Below are 15,273 nucleotides of genomic sequence, written 5' to 3'. Positions count from 1 at the left end.
GATTTTCAAAATCAACTTTTACTTTCAAAACAAAATCATTTTCAACTTTAATTTTTGAAATTAATTTCTTATATTTGGACTCATGGTCTCAAATTCCAAATACAACTCATTATAAGCATATTGTAACTCATCAAAAAAATGTGAATTTAATTCATTTGAGTTAGAAGATACCATTGAATCTTCTACATGGCCATTAGGCATAGGTTGGCTACTTCATCTTCATCGTTGAAGTCATCTTCATCATTCCATGTTGCCACAAATGTCTTTTTCTACTTGATCCCTTCTTCTTTAGTAAAAGGCATTCATACTTGATATGCCCCGTTCTTTGACAATTGAAGCACCCCGAGGGACTCTTCTTCTTGCTCGATTCATGCTTCACTTCTTTGGAAGTCATGAATCTCTTAAACTTTTTGAAGAACTTGGTCATATCTTCTTCTTTATCATTTTCTTCATCCATATCTTCATTTGAATCTTGATAGCTCTCATTGGTGGACTTAAAAACAATGTCTACCTCCTTCTTTTTCTTGTTTTACTTCTCTTCATCTTCTTCATCTTCCTTCACCGTCAACTCATGAGTGAGAAGAGAACCAATCAGCTAATCGAGAGTGAGAGACTTTATGTTTTTAGCTTCAAAAATCGCCATTTTCTTCGATTACCAAGACTTTGGAAGAGAGTATATCATCTTCCTCACAAGATTTTCATTAGGGATTACTTCTCCAAATCCCTTTAGACGATTGACAATTACGAAAAATTTATCCATCATACCTTTCATGTCTTCATCTGGTTTCATCTTGAAATTATCGTAGCTATGGTTGAGAAGGTTTATCTTGGTTTCCCTCACTTCATCGGTTCCTTCATGAGTGACTTAGTGCTTATCCATATCTCCTTGGCATTGGAAAAAGAGGAGACTCTTCCATATTCATCCAGGCCTAATGCAAAAAGATTATGTGCATAGCCTTAGCATTGAGCTGGAACTTTTTCTTCTCTCCATCACTCCAATCGTCTATCTCACCAGGTGGAGTGGAGTAACCCTTCATGATTGAGTTTCAAACTCCTAGATCATTAGCTTGAATGAAGAACATCATCATATTGTTTCAATAGGCATAATTTCCTCCGTTGAAGTATGGTGGCTTGTTGACCGGTTGAGAATCTTTCATTTAATAAGCACAGGAGGTTGAAGCTATCTCTTTGTCAGTTGCATCGGGAATCGATAGAGCTTCTTCAAAGATCGTCTCAAGGATGTGAAGTCTTCTAACGAGTCAAGCTCTGATACCAATTGTTAAGATCGAAGAGACTCAATTGGACAACTAAAAACGTAGCAAGATGGGTGAATTGGAAAAAATTGTTTAGGGAGTAAGGAGAAATAAAAGATATAAAGTTTTGTACAGCGATTTATAGTGGTTCGACTTCTCAACTAAGTCTACCTTCACTACCTTGGCTTCTCATTAAGGATTTTCCAACAAATCCACTAATTTGTTCTTTCTTTTTCAAAGATCAAGAGTAACCTTTACAAACTCCCTAGTTTTTCACTTGGCTAAACTAGAACCAATCCCCTTTACAAAAGTTAGAAAGAAGTAAACAATTAAAACCTCTTAAAGGTAGGGTGTTTACAAATTAAAGCTCACAAGAACAAAATATTTACAAGAGAAAGTAAAATAGGAATGAAAAACTCTTCCCTTGTGTTTGATTGCTTGGATAGGTGTTCTAACCCTTCTTCAAGTGTCTTGAACTTGTATTTATATGTTGGACTGAGTTTGTGGTCATTTTTAACCGTTGGGAGTGATTTAGAGCCGTTGGGGATGTTTTTCTTTGCAAAATAAAACTGACCAATACAGAGGTATCAGTAATCCTATATGGAGTATCGGTACTACTTTTTTATTTTTAAATAAAACTAGTCATTGGGCCTGATGGTATCGATACTAAGCCTATGGTATCGATACTACTATGTAAAGTAGTATCGGTACTCCTTTGGGTATCGGTACCATTTTTACATTCAGGAATTTGAGCAAAGCTGGTAATATCGATACTACCTAGTGAGTATCGATACTTCCCTTACCTTTGGTATTGGTACCATATGAACAGTATCGATACTGTTCATAAGGTGTCGATACTATAAGAACAATATTGGTACTGCTTGTCCAGAAAAGCATTTTGTGCTCAATTCCAAGTTAAATGGACTTTGAATTATTTTTGAAAACTTTGAATAAATTCAATTCAAGTCCAAAAACATTTTGCCTTAATTGTTATATCAAAATATAGTTCAACAATAACCATTCTAACCAATCATTTCAAAGTAAGTATGAGCAATACAGATGGTTACTTTATTCAACACAATGTCTCTCTTTACTATGAAGGTGCAAAAGACCTACATCAATGAGTTGGCTAGAAAGAGTTTAGCCCGTGATGACAAGAAATTCGTTGACTATCGAGTCCCTCATGAAGCATGAGTTTACTTTTGTACTTGAAGATGTCATATCAAATAGAAACAACATGAATGCAAGCCCTGATGATAGTGAAAGCCCAAATGAGCCTGAAAGGAAGAAAGCAAGACGCTTATAACTCAACGATGTTTAGAGTAAAGGTAAGCTTTGTTGACAAGATTCTCATGAAATAAATTCAAAGTACTCTACGAGTACAAAAAGCTGAGAACTCACAAGAATCACTGAGGGTACTTGATATAATTTCAAGGTAACATGCCTTCTTATTCTCCAGTCTTTTACCATGAAATTAGAATAATTTTAAAGACATTGGATGAGGTAGCCTTGGCTATAGAAGTTGCCATTTGAGTTTCCAAGCCACGTAAGGAAGCCTTTCACTGAATATTGATATGTCAACTACGATGATAATTCAATCAGTTCCAGTAGTTAATAATCAATCGAAATGCAAAAGAGTCTTACTCCCTCGAGTAAGCAAAGTCTAAAAGAATGCTTAAGAATCTCTGGATTAAAATTGACCCATACAATCATGAGTGCAAGGCCACTAGGTTGAGCCAACAAATGAGCAAAGGTCATATATTTTCTGTGAAGCCGTCAGTGCTGGGGCATTATCGATTCCAAGGACAAGACCAACAGACAAAGAATGAGACATTCATTTTGCATACATCTTAGACATACTTAAGAGCATCACATTTATCATTTTCCGTATACATAATATTTACAGCTTTAGAGTCAAGTTTCAACTTCACGATGAAGGATACTAGATTCAAAAGCATCTTCAAAAATCGATGGCGGCTTACCTTAACTCAACAATGAGAAGCTACACCTCAACCAACTTTACCTATAGAAAGATCGAAGAATCTTAGAATCAACTTCAAATCGGGTTCGAGAGCCAATTCAGATGGGTTTGAGAGCCAATTCAAAGACGAATAGCTAGTTAAAGTTTTCAAGCCATATTTCAACTCCACGACAGATGATATCCAGCTGACAACTACCTCACTTAGCTTTCTCGCAAAGAGAAGTCACTCCAAAGATCATCTCACCTGTTTCAGATCCACGAAAGGGAACCACCTGAAAAACATGCCACTTGGCTTTCCTGCGAAGTGGAGTCATCCAAAAAATCAAGATCAACTTAAACCGAGAAGGAGAGTTGCCTCACCTAACTTTCCCATGAAGGGGAGTCATCTAAAGAATTATGACCGGTTTAGACCCGCGAAGGGGAGCCATAATTCACTTAAAGGAACCGTTCACAACATAGCTCAAGGAAAGAAGATCTATCTATTAATGAAAACTTTCGAGTTCGATTCCATTCAGCTCGAGGGCATATCAACCGCATGGTAGCAGCAAGGAACTACTTTTCGGTTGAATTTTAAATCGAGGCCTTTAAGCCCATAAGAAGACCTAGGTTAGCTTCGATTTAGCAACAAGGAACTATCTCCCAGCCTAATTTACAACATAGAAGTCGAGAAAAGTTGTCTGTCAATGAAAACTTTTAAGTTCGATTCCATTCAGCTCGAGGGCGTATCAATCGCATGATAGCAGTGAGGAACTACATTCTGGTTGAATTTTAAACCGAGGTCTTTAAGTTAAGAAGAAGACCTATGTTTGTTGCGATTTAGTAACAAGGAGCTATCTCACAGCCTAATTTACATCATAGCTCAAGGCGAGAAGGGTTATCTGTCAACAAAACTTTCGAGATTGATTCCATTCAGCTCGAGGGCATATAAACCGCATGGTAGCAGCGAGGAACTATTTTCTGGTTGAAGTTTAAACTGAGGTCTTTAATTCAAGAAGAAGACCTAGGTTGGTTGCGATTTAGCAACAAGGAACTATCTCCCAACCTAATTTACAACATAGCTTAAGTCGAGAGAAGATGTCTATCAACGAAACCTTTTGATTTCGATTCCATTTAGCTCGAGGGCATATCAACCGCATGGGAGCAGCGAGGAACTACTTTTTGGTTTAATTTAAAATCCGAGGTCTTTAAGCCAAGAAGAAGACCAATGTTGACTACGATTTGGCAACAAGAAACCACTTTCCAGTTTAGATTTCGAACTAGATTTCAACTTCACAACGAAGGATATCATGCCCGAAACATCCAAGATTGACTCAACTTTATGACGAAGGAGTCACCCACGATTTTGACTTCATAACGAAATACATGGTGCCCAAGGCATTCGATATTGACTCAACTTCATAACGAAGGGGTCAACCACGATTTCAACTTCATGACGAAGGATATCATGCTTAAAGACATCTCAAGATTGACTCAAATTTGCGACAAACGACTCACCCATAATACGAATCAATAATAGGGAACCATCTTCTATTTTTTAAGTCGAATCTTAACTCCACAGCGGGGGATATTCGATAAAAGATTCAACTGCAACATTGAGTCAGATTTTAAACTCAGAAATTGACAACCCTCACAAGAACATGCTTGCTTCCAAGTCTATGCGCACCGAACAAAAATTTGTGTGTTTTTGTCTTTACCTTATTTTCATTACACAATAATAGGCAAAGAGGGGCAGCTATAGTCACTCATTTTCGTCTGGTGCTTATTTAGTATATATAATAATATAGTATAGTTTTTGAAAATATTTTTGAAAACATATAATATATAGTTTTTAAAATGGTTTATGAAAACATATAATATATAGTTTTTGGAAAACATATAGTTTTTGAAAACATATTTTTCAAAATATATACATATTATTATTAGTATTTTATTTTTATTTTATTTATTTTAGTTTATTATTTTCTTTTTTGCCTAATCAGGCAAAGTCCAGGTCCAAGTCTAAGGTCAAATTCGGATGGTCCAAGTCCAAAGTAGCAATGAAGGGTCCGATTAGCATCCAGGCCCAGCCAGGCTCACAAGCCTGACCTAGCAGGTGAGCCCATTTGAAGCCTAACCGAAGCAAGCCTGACCCATCAGAGGGGTAGGGTTTCGTATCAAACTAAGGGCATCGCACGGGGAACGCGCGTGGAGGCCACGTGCCCGAGCGGCTCGAGAGCTGGCCAAATTTCTCGGCACTGAACGTGAAATCGGAGAAAAATCCAAACAGCAACAACGTACCGAAAGATCGGCCACACCCAACGCCCTGAGATATTCGGGACCACAACGGCTGGCTATAAGGCTATAAAAGCCTCGACCAGGAAACAAAACAAGACACAAGAAATCATCACCGGAAAAAGCATCGAAATACCAAGCATCATCGAGTAACAAGCATACAAGAAACCAAGCAAAAACAACGAAATCCAACAGCAATCATACAACGAAAATCCACAAAAAATCGAAAAAAAATACAAAGAGAAAGGATTTGTCATTTTCATCACTGGAGATAAGCCAAAGGACGCCGGGAAAGCAAAGAGACGCTACCCAAACTAAGGTAAAAGTGAAACTCCAAGTGTAGAACTACACTTCTAGGGTATTTTTTAGGACGAGTAGGTTTCTGTTTTGAGTTCATCGGGTTGGGGAGAACGTTTTAGGTTAGTTTAGATTTTTTGGCCACCACCCCGTTGGCCAGAGCGGTGGTCGGCTCGGTGGGACTTCGCCGGAGTGATGGTCAGCCATAGGCTGGTTGGGAAGGAGGGAAAAGTTTAGAGAGAAGGGAGAGGGTTTGGATTTGGAGAAATGAGTGAAAATGATATAATTTTGTGATTTTTGGACTATTTATAGGGAGGGCCTTTGTGTAAATACTAAAATCTTAAATTATTTTCGTAGTCCCTACAGTTTTAATGCGTAACCTGTTGTAAATTTGCCCTTGAATTTCAAATTTATTCAATTTAATCCCTGTTTATATTTCTTATATTTTGTAAATTAACCCCTTAAATTTTTTATTTTTTTCTTTGCAACTTTCAATTAACATCAATTTGATCCTTAACTTTTAATTCTTTCTAATTTAATCCTTTTTAATTTGAATTTTCTTTTATTCCTTTTATTTACTATTTTTTTATTTATTTCAATCCTAATACTAACTCTTTGTTGTTTTTATTTATTTTATTATTTTTTATCTCTTTTAGGAAAATTTTAATCGATCAAAGGTAAGTAATTCAGATCGAATTTTAAATTTTAATTTAACTTTTAATTTTCGTAATTGAGACAACCGAGAAATTAAATTAGTACCGAAATGGTAGTACAAGGGTGCTAATCCTTCCTTGACTGTAATCGACTCACGAATCCGACAAATTTTTGGTAAAATGCAGATCAGGTAAAGTGGTAAATTGAGGTATCCGATCAAACTAATCTTAAATGATCGGTAGCGGCTCCATCACATCAAAATTAAATCGAAACTTGATTCCGAGCCCACCCGAAGGATGGTTACGACAATACCCAATGTAAATTTTTTTGTACTATCAACATTAAGGAAATTAAAAATATTTAAAGTTAAGTGAACAAAATAGGAGAGGGAGTGAATTTTAGTGATGAAATTTGTAATTTATTTTTAAAAAATTAGAAGTCGCATATGATGACAGGATCAACCCATGCCTTGAAAATATGGTCGGTGCATCTAAAATGAGAATCTCACGTCACCGCCTAATGTTTCTGGTGAACCCAATTTCAAGAACAAGTTGGCAAAAAGAATGAATGAAGCAGGTGTGTGAGAAAGAAGATAATGATGTTTTTAATATTATCAACCGTCAAATATATGGAAAGGTCGGTTTGGTTTGCAATTTGCCTAAAATTATTACGTATGGGATGGCGCACAAACTGCCTGTATTCGCGGTATACACCTACCTAGCTCTATACAGTTTTTTCTAATTTATTTTTTTGTTCGGCAAAATTAAATTTATTAATAACGACCTAGATTGAGAGTCTCATTAAAACCATCTTAGATCTAGAGTTTCAATTACAACAAACACAACAAGGATACCAACTCACACCACAACCAGAACCGCACCAAACACCTATCCGCAACCATCAAAAGGAGGCCAGAATCTCCATTGGAACACCTGTGCACCTTAGCTGGTACTTGCGAAACTCCAACAAAAATCCAAGCTACATACCACCCATTCTTAGAATAAGCCTACAGCATCGAATGAAATTAGAATACACCAGTACAGCCGAGAATCCCCACCACCAGACACAACCAGCCAACACAAATTTGTATATCAAGCCCCATATTCTTAAGACTGATCAAGAGTATTACAATGCCAATAAACTTGGATTAAATCAACGAAATTTCACCCACTAAACTTCAAGAAAATCTCACCAGGAGACAGCGCGATCAACTCACCCACCTTTACAAGCTTAGAAATGAAAAACGCTACTCTCCTCAGAAAATAAAAGATTAATCATCTACAGCAGCTCCATAATGCAATTAAAGGCAGCTCTATACTCTTCAAGCTACCACCAAACTTTAAAGCAACAACTCTCGATAGACCATATCACGCCCGACATGCAGCCAACCCACTAAACTTTTTCTCATCAGGCTAAATTTAATCCTATTTGAACAACTTAGATTGCATTATTATTATTTAGCATTAATATTCGCATTAATATTAAATGTAATTCAAGTTTTTTTCTAATTTATGAACAAAAAACAAACAGTTTTCTGAATAGCATTAATATTAAATCATTAAATTTAATTGATCAATAATTATTTAAGCAAAACAAAAAACTATTCTCTTATTTGAATAACTTAGATTGTATTAATCAATCGAATGAAAAATTAAGTTATTTTGTGAGCAAGTTTAAAATTGTTACATTTTTATAACAACATTTTCAAAGTTAAAAATTGTCTGTTATCAATTTTTATAAGATTTAAATATTTTATCTTATATAGATAATTTCGAATAATTTAATTTCTTATTTTGATGATTTTCAAATCTTTGAAAATGAGGAATCTAAAGCTTAAAGTCTAAAAAGTGGGATAATATGTTTGGGTGTCGTAAGACTGCAAGTTGTCCCAATACCAAAATAAATATCAGTGTCTTTATCAGAGCATTTTCGTGAGGTGACGGTGAGCAAATGTCCTTCACACTAGGATTTTTTCCCATAATATGTACATTAAGTGGGGTCCCAATTAAATCCTCTCTAACCTAAGATTTTCTTTTTTTATTTTAAATATCAATTTATAAAAATAACCCTTGCTATAGTCAAGGGTGACTAAACCCGTGACCTCTAGAAATAAAAATGATTCTTTTAACCACTAAAGTAAGTTGCTTCATATATTTTGAGGATCAAATTAAATATTTTACATAATACTTCAAATAATCAAGTATAGTATGCATTTGTTACACTTATAGTTAACTTTTTTTATATAGTTTAATTTATTAAAAAAAATAGCTGACCCTAGTAGGCTGCCCCCAATGTTAGGTTGAGAGCAACTTTCGTGGAAAACCTCCAGCAATTATGAATTGCCCACCGTGGGACTCGATCCCACGACCTCAAGGTTAAGAACCTTGCGCTCTACCAATTGAGCTGGACAGACAATTCATATGGTTTAATTTATTATTATGTGTTATTAATTGATATTAAAAATAAATAATTAAGATATATATAGTTGTAGATTAAGTTCACTTGTAGAAGAAAGAACTATGCTTACCGAGACAAAAACTATACCACCAATATATCAAATACGTATAACGAATGTATGCATGCAAAGTATGAATGACAAAACGTAAGTAATATTTTTCTTATAAAAGATTAAACATTTAATTAGATGTTCGATTCTTAAATAATGATATTTTAATTATTTTATTTAAATACTATATAAAAGTAAAAAAATCATTATATATAAAAAATAAATGTATGATTTTATGTTAGAGGAGCAAACTTCTAAAATTTTAGGAAGAAGGAAACTTATAAAAACTTAGGAATGTAAAAACATATTTTTAATAAAAATCAATAGAAAAAATCTAAAATATAAGATATTTTTAAAATTTCAAGGACGACTACTTTCATCCTCTCCTCGATCCAACTCTGTATATATATAAAAGTTTATATGTGAGAAAATTAAGATTATTGTATAATATGAAAAAATTATAGTATTACATATTTTCATGTGCACATATTATGTGATTATATAATATTCATATTTAATTATGTATATGAAAAGCTGTAATTAAAAGCCCCATTGAATAAATTTCATTGTTAAATAATAATTATCATATTATACACGCTTGTAATATTCCGTTGCCATGTTAAATACCTTCCCACTCCTTAATGCTCGGCTTGAATAATCAGATTAGCCCTAATTTTTTTTATTAATCTAGGTGTTATTACAAGAAATATATCTTTTAAAGATTTATAATTCATTTCAAAATGTTCTAATCTAAAATAATTAATCCTTCATTTTCAATGTATTACATCAAATGGACATAGACCTTCTACATTAAATTTAATAAGCGTGAAAGAAGGTCACGTGCATGGCACCGACCAATCATGGACCGGGAAAAAGGAATCCTCAACCCAAGAGTGGCTGGCATGGTGCCACGTGCACCAATCCCTGAAGGTCTTGTACTGTATTATTGTAGGAGCAATGGAGCAGTGCAAATTTATATCTAAAATATTTAATTTTTTTTATTTATCAAGTGGGACACGTGTATGAATAGGATTTGTTCCCAGTCCCTCTCAAACCAAGAGCCCGGGGGAGGGATCAGCGGGTGCCAAACTATTGGATCTAACGGTTGACATCGAATTTGCGGCGGCCGTCCGGTATTGTTTTCCAAATCTTCGACTGCAATGGCTGTCGGTAAATTTGGAGTATGGTTGACATTTTTTATAATAAAGAAATAGATTAATAAAGTAGCCGTTGGAGATGTTTACTCCTATAAAAAGTGGGACAGACTTCGACACGCATGAAAGTTGGGTGGAGAAATACCGTAATAAATGATCCTTGTCTTGTTTTTTTGAAACGGGCTGAACATATATACGTGTTCCATTTAAGAAATATTTTTGAATTCGTCAACATCTCACCACTCTATTTATCTTCTGTATTCATTCACCATGTTTTTTTTACTTGACATAAAAAAATAAACTAGATTATAAACACAAAGCTGGTATAGGTAGTATATACAGACAATTTGTTTCGGAGACTATAAAAGAACATGGCTAATAAATGTTTAAGCATTATATGAGCAACTTGCTCACATACATGTCTCGTTTTCCAATAACTTTTCTGTTACCATCTCTTCGCGGACAATAAATAAATCTAACTCAACGTTTTTAAACGTCGAATGCAGAATAGAATTAGCATTGAGTGCAATATCGCTCGAGTTCTCACACTATAAAGTAGATTTTTCATCAAGTGTAATGTGAAATTCACTATATAAAGACTCCAGCCATAGAATCTCAGTTGCACAAATCACCTTTTGTTTTTTCAAACTCCGAAAAACTAAATTTCCTCCAAAATAAATACAATATCCTATTGTAGACTTCCGACCAGAACATCAGATTCCCAGTTCGCATTGTCAAATCCTGCTATAGATAAGTATTAGTAAATTTTAAACCATATTAAGGGTTTCAAAATGAGTCGAGAAAAGCTGGCATGAGTAAAAGACACGATTCACAGTGAACATTCTCAGGACGAGCGATTACCATATACTGTAGAGCTCCAACTATACTTCTTTATCTTGTTACATCTTCAATAGGGCTTCCAACATTAAAATATAACTTGCAGTTGACAATCATAAGTGTTGGTAGACTTCTATCATTCCCAAAGTTGGTTTTCTTTAAGAGAACTTCATCGTATTTTTTTACTCACATCTACATAGAGAAACAAATACAACACATTGCTTTCTGAATTTTTCATGAATAGTGAAGCATCTGAGTCAGACAAAACAAAACCTTCTGATATCAGACATTCTTTAAGGTTTTCAAATCAAGCTCAGGGCGTCTGCTTTAAGCTTGTTCAATCTACAAACCAACTGATTCTTGTCACCTTGTTTATACATTGGAGGTTGGGTTATATACATCTTTTCAGTTAAATCTCCATTTTATTCATCAAAGTCTTACCCAATTTTCTAGAGATATCCCTTTGCAACGAGCATGGCCTTGCATCGAGAGATTAACTCATATACATTCTGTTTTACCATAAAATTTAAAAATCCATTTGCAGATGATTTCTTTTCGATTTGGGAGCAGCAGACAAATAAATTATGTTTTGTTATTAATGAGGGTATCAGCTTCAGCAACTTTTGTCCAATGTTCACTGTGTAAGGCTTCTTCGATTGATGTAATTTAACCGACACAGAAGAAGACTTATTAACACAATAAATCTTTGATTTTCTAATCCTACTTTTACCTACTGTTATCATGGGATACGAGTTTACAATTGTTGGCTGAAGATACTCATTTATTGGTACACCAGTTGTAGGCTTTTGTTGCAACAACGAGCACTAGTATGCACTCATACATGGAAAACAACAAGCTAAAAAGTAGTGTCATGCTTATAAACAAAGGATAGCAATTGCACGCTTTCTGTTACAGTAGGTGGAGAAGAGCGTGGAAATGACGAAGGAATTGGGAGAAGAGGAGGTAAAGGGTTAGGGATTGATGATGGAGAATTGGGGATTGAGGGACGAGAGGGGATTGAAATTGGGAATTTAGGGATTACAGTAAAAGAAGAGGGAACGATGTATTTACCTTATGATGTGGAGCATATCAAATACCTGGGTCAAGATGGAGTGAGACAGTCTGAGTTTTCAGTCCAGCAAGATAGGAATTAGCCCAAGTTCAATAGCCCAGTACTTGAAGAGAAAAGATAATATCAGTTTGTTATAGCTGTTATATAGTACTGACAGCTGGCATATTTTTAAATTAAAATTATAGCCCTGTAACTAAATAAACACTGGTTGAGAGGAATTGATTTCTCAAGTAATGAATGAAGTATTTCCTTTCTGAAATCTCTAATTCTCTATTTATTCTTCTCGAATCCTTTTCTATTTCTCTTAACTATAACAATTGGTAATCAGAGCCCCGAATTCTGGCAAGTAAGTGAGCATGGAAAAGAAGAATCAAAATCTGGCTGAAGTGGATTTATCGGGTCTGCAAAAATAGATGGAGGACTTAACAGCTTTGGTGAAAAATAGTCTGGATGAGACTAATCCACCTAAATGGTGGGAGACCCAAGAAAACAGAATTATGGCATTGGAGTCTAGAATGGCTACCAACCAAGGATATATGGAAGAACTCTTGAAGATTTTAACAGGCAGAAATGGGGAACAAGAACAGTCTGCAGATGATCAGGTAAACACTCCTAATAACTATAAGAATGGGAAAAATCATGTTTTGGTGACAGTAGTGAAGGATAAATTAAGATTCACTTATAACACTGATGAACCTGGAATTTTGAAAGAGAAGCCTGGTGCTTGTTTAGCCCTTAAGAATAATGTTAGGCCTCAAAATCAAATGGGTGAAAACAGTCATACTAAACCTATTATGCTGGGATTGGAAACTGAAAAGAGGGGGCCAGGGGGTTCTTTTAACAGAATTATGTGGCATAGACCCAAAATAGAGTTGCCATTTTTTGAGGGGGTAAATCCTAGGGGTTGGCTTCATAAGTGTCTCAAGTATTTGTCCTTATGCAATGTTCCTGTAGATCAAAGGGTAGAAGTAGCTACTATGTATCTTACAGGAAAACAAAAATATGGTTTGATGGCTATATTATGAAGAAGCATCATGTAACTTGGCATGAGTTTGAAGCTGATATGTGTCATAGATTTAGTGATAGGTCTTTTTCTGACATTGTGGAGGAATTAACTAAGCTTACTCAGAAAGGATCTGTTGAAGAATATCAAGAAAGGTTTGAGGAGTTACAACCACACATGCTATTACAGAATCCTCCCTTGAGTGAAGATTTCTTTGTGTCACTTTTTATAAGTGGGCTTAGAGAAGACATCAAACATAGAGTAAAAGCTTTAGATCCTAAAAATTTATCTGAGGCATGCAAACAAGCTAAGCTCTATGAGTTGTCTGTGGAGTTTGAAAACAGAAGGTTGAGACCTTCCTTTAAAATCCCACCCTACCCAAACCCCATTAATACTCACAAGACAAATTCAGTGCCACTACCTACTAAATCCTCACCAATTTCCAATCCTAAACATACTCTCATTGATTACAGAAGACAAAACAATCTTTGTTTTAAGTATGGAGAAAAATTTCAGCCAGGCCATCAATGTAAAACAAGAAACCTCAATATGATGATTGAAGAGGAGAATCCTATTCCTACAGAATATGTCCCTACTGATTTAGACCAGCAGATAATGCAAGAAGATGAAAACTTAGAAATATCTATGAATGTTATTACTGGTTGTATTAGCCATAATACTTTGAGGATTCAAGGAACAATACAAGGCAGACCTTTGAATATTTTGATTGACAATGACAGTACACAATTTTTTGACAACACAATGGGTTGATGCAACAAAGTGGCCAACAGCTTTATAGTTCAACTAGATGCAACAAAGTGGAGTGGCAGATGCAAGGACACTCTTTTATACATGGCTTTAGACTCCTTAAATTAGGAGGAAGTGATATGGTTTTAGGGGTTGATTGGATGAAATTATTTAGTCCAATTTTGATGGACTTCAATCAAATGACAATGAGTTTTGAACATTAAGGGGAAACTATTATTATATAGGGATAACAACCCTCACTGCTTTTGTAGCAGATTTTAGGTGCTACTTTATTAAAAATGACAACATCTGATGCAGTTATTTTGGGGCATGTGGTTTTACTAAGTATGACTGAGACTTCTAAGTCAGTTCCTACAGCTCTCAAACCTCTTTTAAAGTGGTATAGCTCTATTTTTACTGAGCCTACAGGGTTACCTCCTACAAGGACTCATGATCATGCTATTCCCCTCAAACCTAGTTCTAGTCTTATTAATCTCAGGCCCCACAGATTTCCTCATAACCAGAAGGCTGAAGTAGAATAGCAGATTGCTACAATGTTATCTTCCTCTATTATTCAACCTAGCAAGAGTCCCTTTGCTTCTCCATGCCTATTGATAAAGATAAAGGATGGGACTTGGAGGTTTTGTGTTGATTATAGACAATTAAACAATCTGACAGTGAAGGACAAGTTTCCTATTCCTGTGGTGGAGGATTTATTAGATGAACTATATGGTGCAGTTTATTTTTCCAAGATTGACTTAAGGTCAGGCTATTGGAAAATTAGAATTAAAAAGGAGGATATCTACAAAACAACATTTAGAACTCATCAAGGGCATTATGAATTAAAGGTAATGCCTTTTGGTCTTACTAATGCCCCTGCTACATTTCAAGCATTAATGAATGATTTGTTTAAATCATTTCTTAGAAAGTTTGTTTTGGTGTTCTTTGATGATATATTAGTCTATAGTAATTCTATGGCAGAACATCTGACTCATTTGCAATTAGTTTTGGAGGTTTTGAAAGTCAATCAACTATTTACAAAAATGTCCAAGTGTTTTTTGGACAGACCCAAGTGGAGTACTTGGGACATATTATTTCTGCAGCAGGAGTAGCAACAGATCCTAGTAAGATAGAAGCTATGAAGAATTTGCCTCTTTCTAAATCTTTAAAGTCTTTACGTGGATTTCTGGGTTTAACTGGTTATTACAGGAGGTTTATTAAAGATTATGGTTCCATAAGTAAGCCTTTGACTCAATTGCTTACTAAGGACAATTTTCAGTGGACCACTGCAACTTTGAATGCTTTTGAATTGTTAAAACAAGCTATGTGTGTCGCTCCAATTTTAGCCTTACCTGATTTCAGCAAAAGTTTCTGTTTGGAAACAAATGCTAGTTCAGGAGGAATTGGTGTTGTGCTATCTCAAGAGGGCAGACCTATTGCTTATCTCAGTAAGGCCCTAAGTCCTAGACATGCTGCCCTCTCTATCTATGAAAGGGAG

The sequence above is a fragment of the Hibiscus syriacus genome, unplaced genomic scaffold (assembly GCF_006381635.1).
Source record: "Hibiscus syriacus cultivar Baekdansim isolate YM2019G1 unplaced genomic scaffold, ASM638163v2 tig00110122_pilon, whole genome shotgun sequence".
Lineage (NCBI taxonomy): Eukaryota > Viridiplantae > Streptophyta > Magnoliopsida > Malvales > Malvaceae > Hibiscus > Hibiscus syriacus.
The sequence above is the reverse complement of the archived record's forward strand: the minus strand, read 5'-3'. Positions refer to the sequence as shown.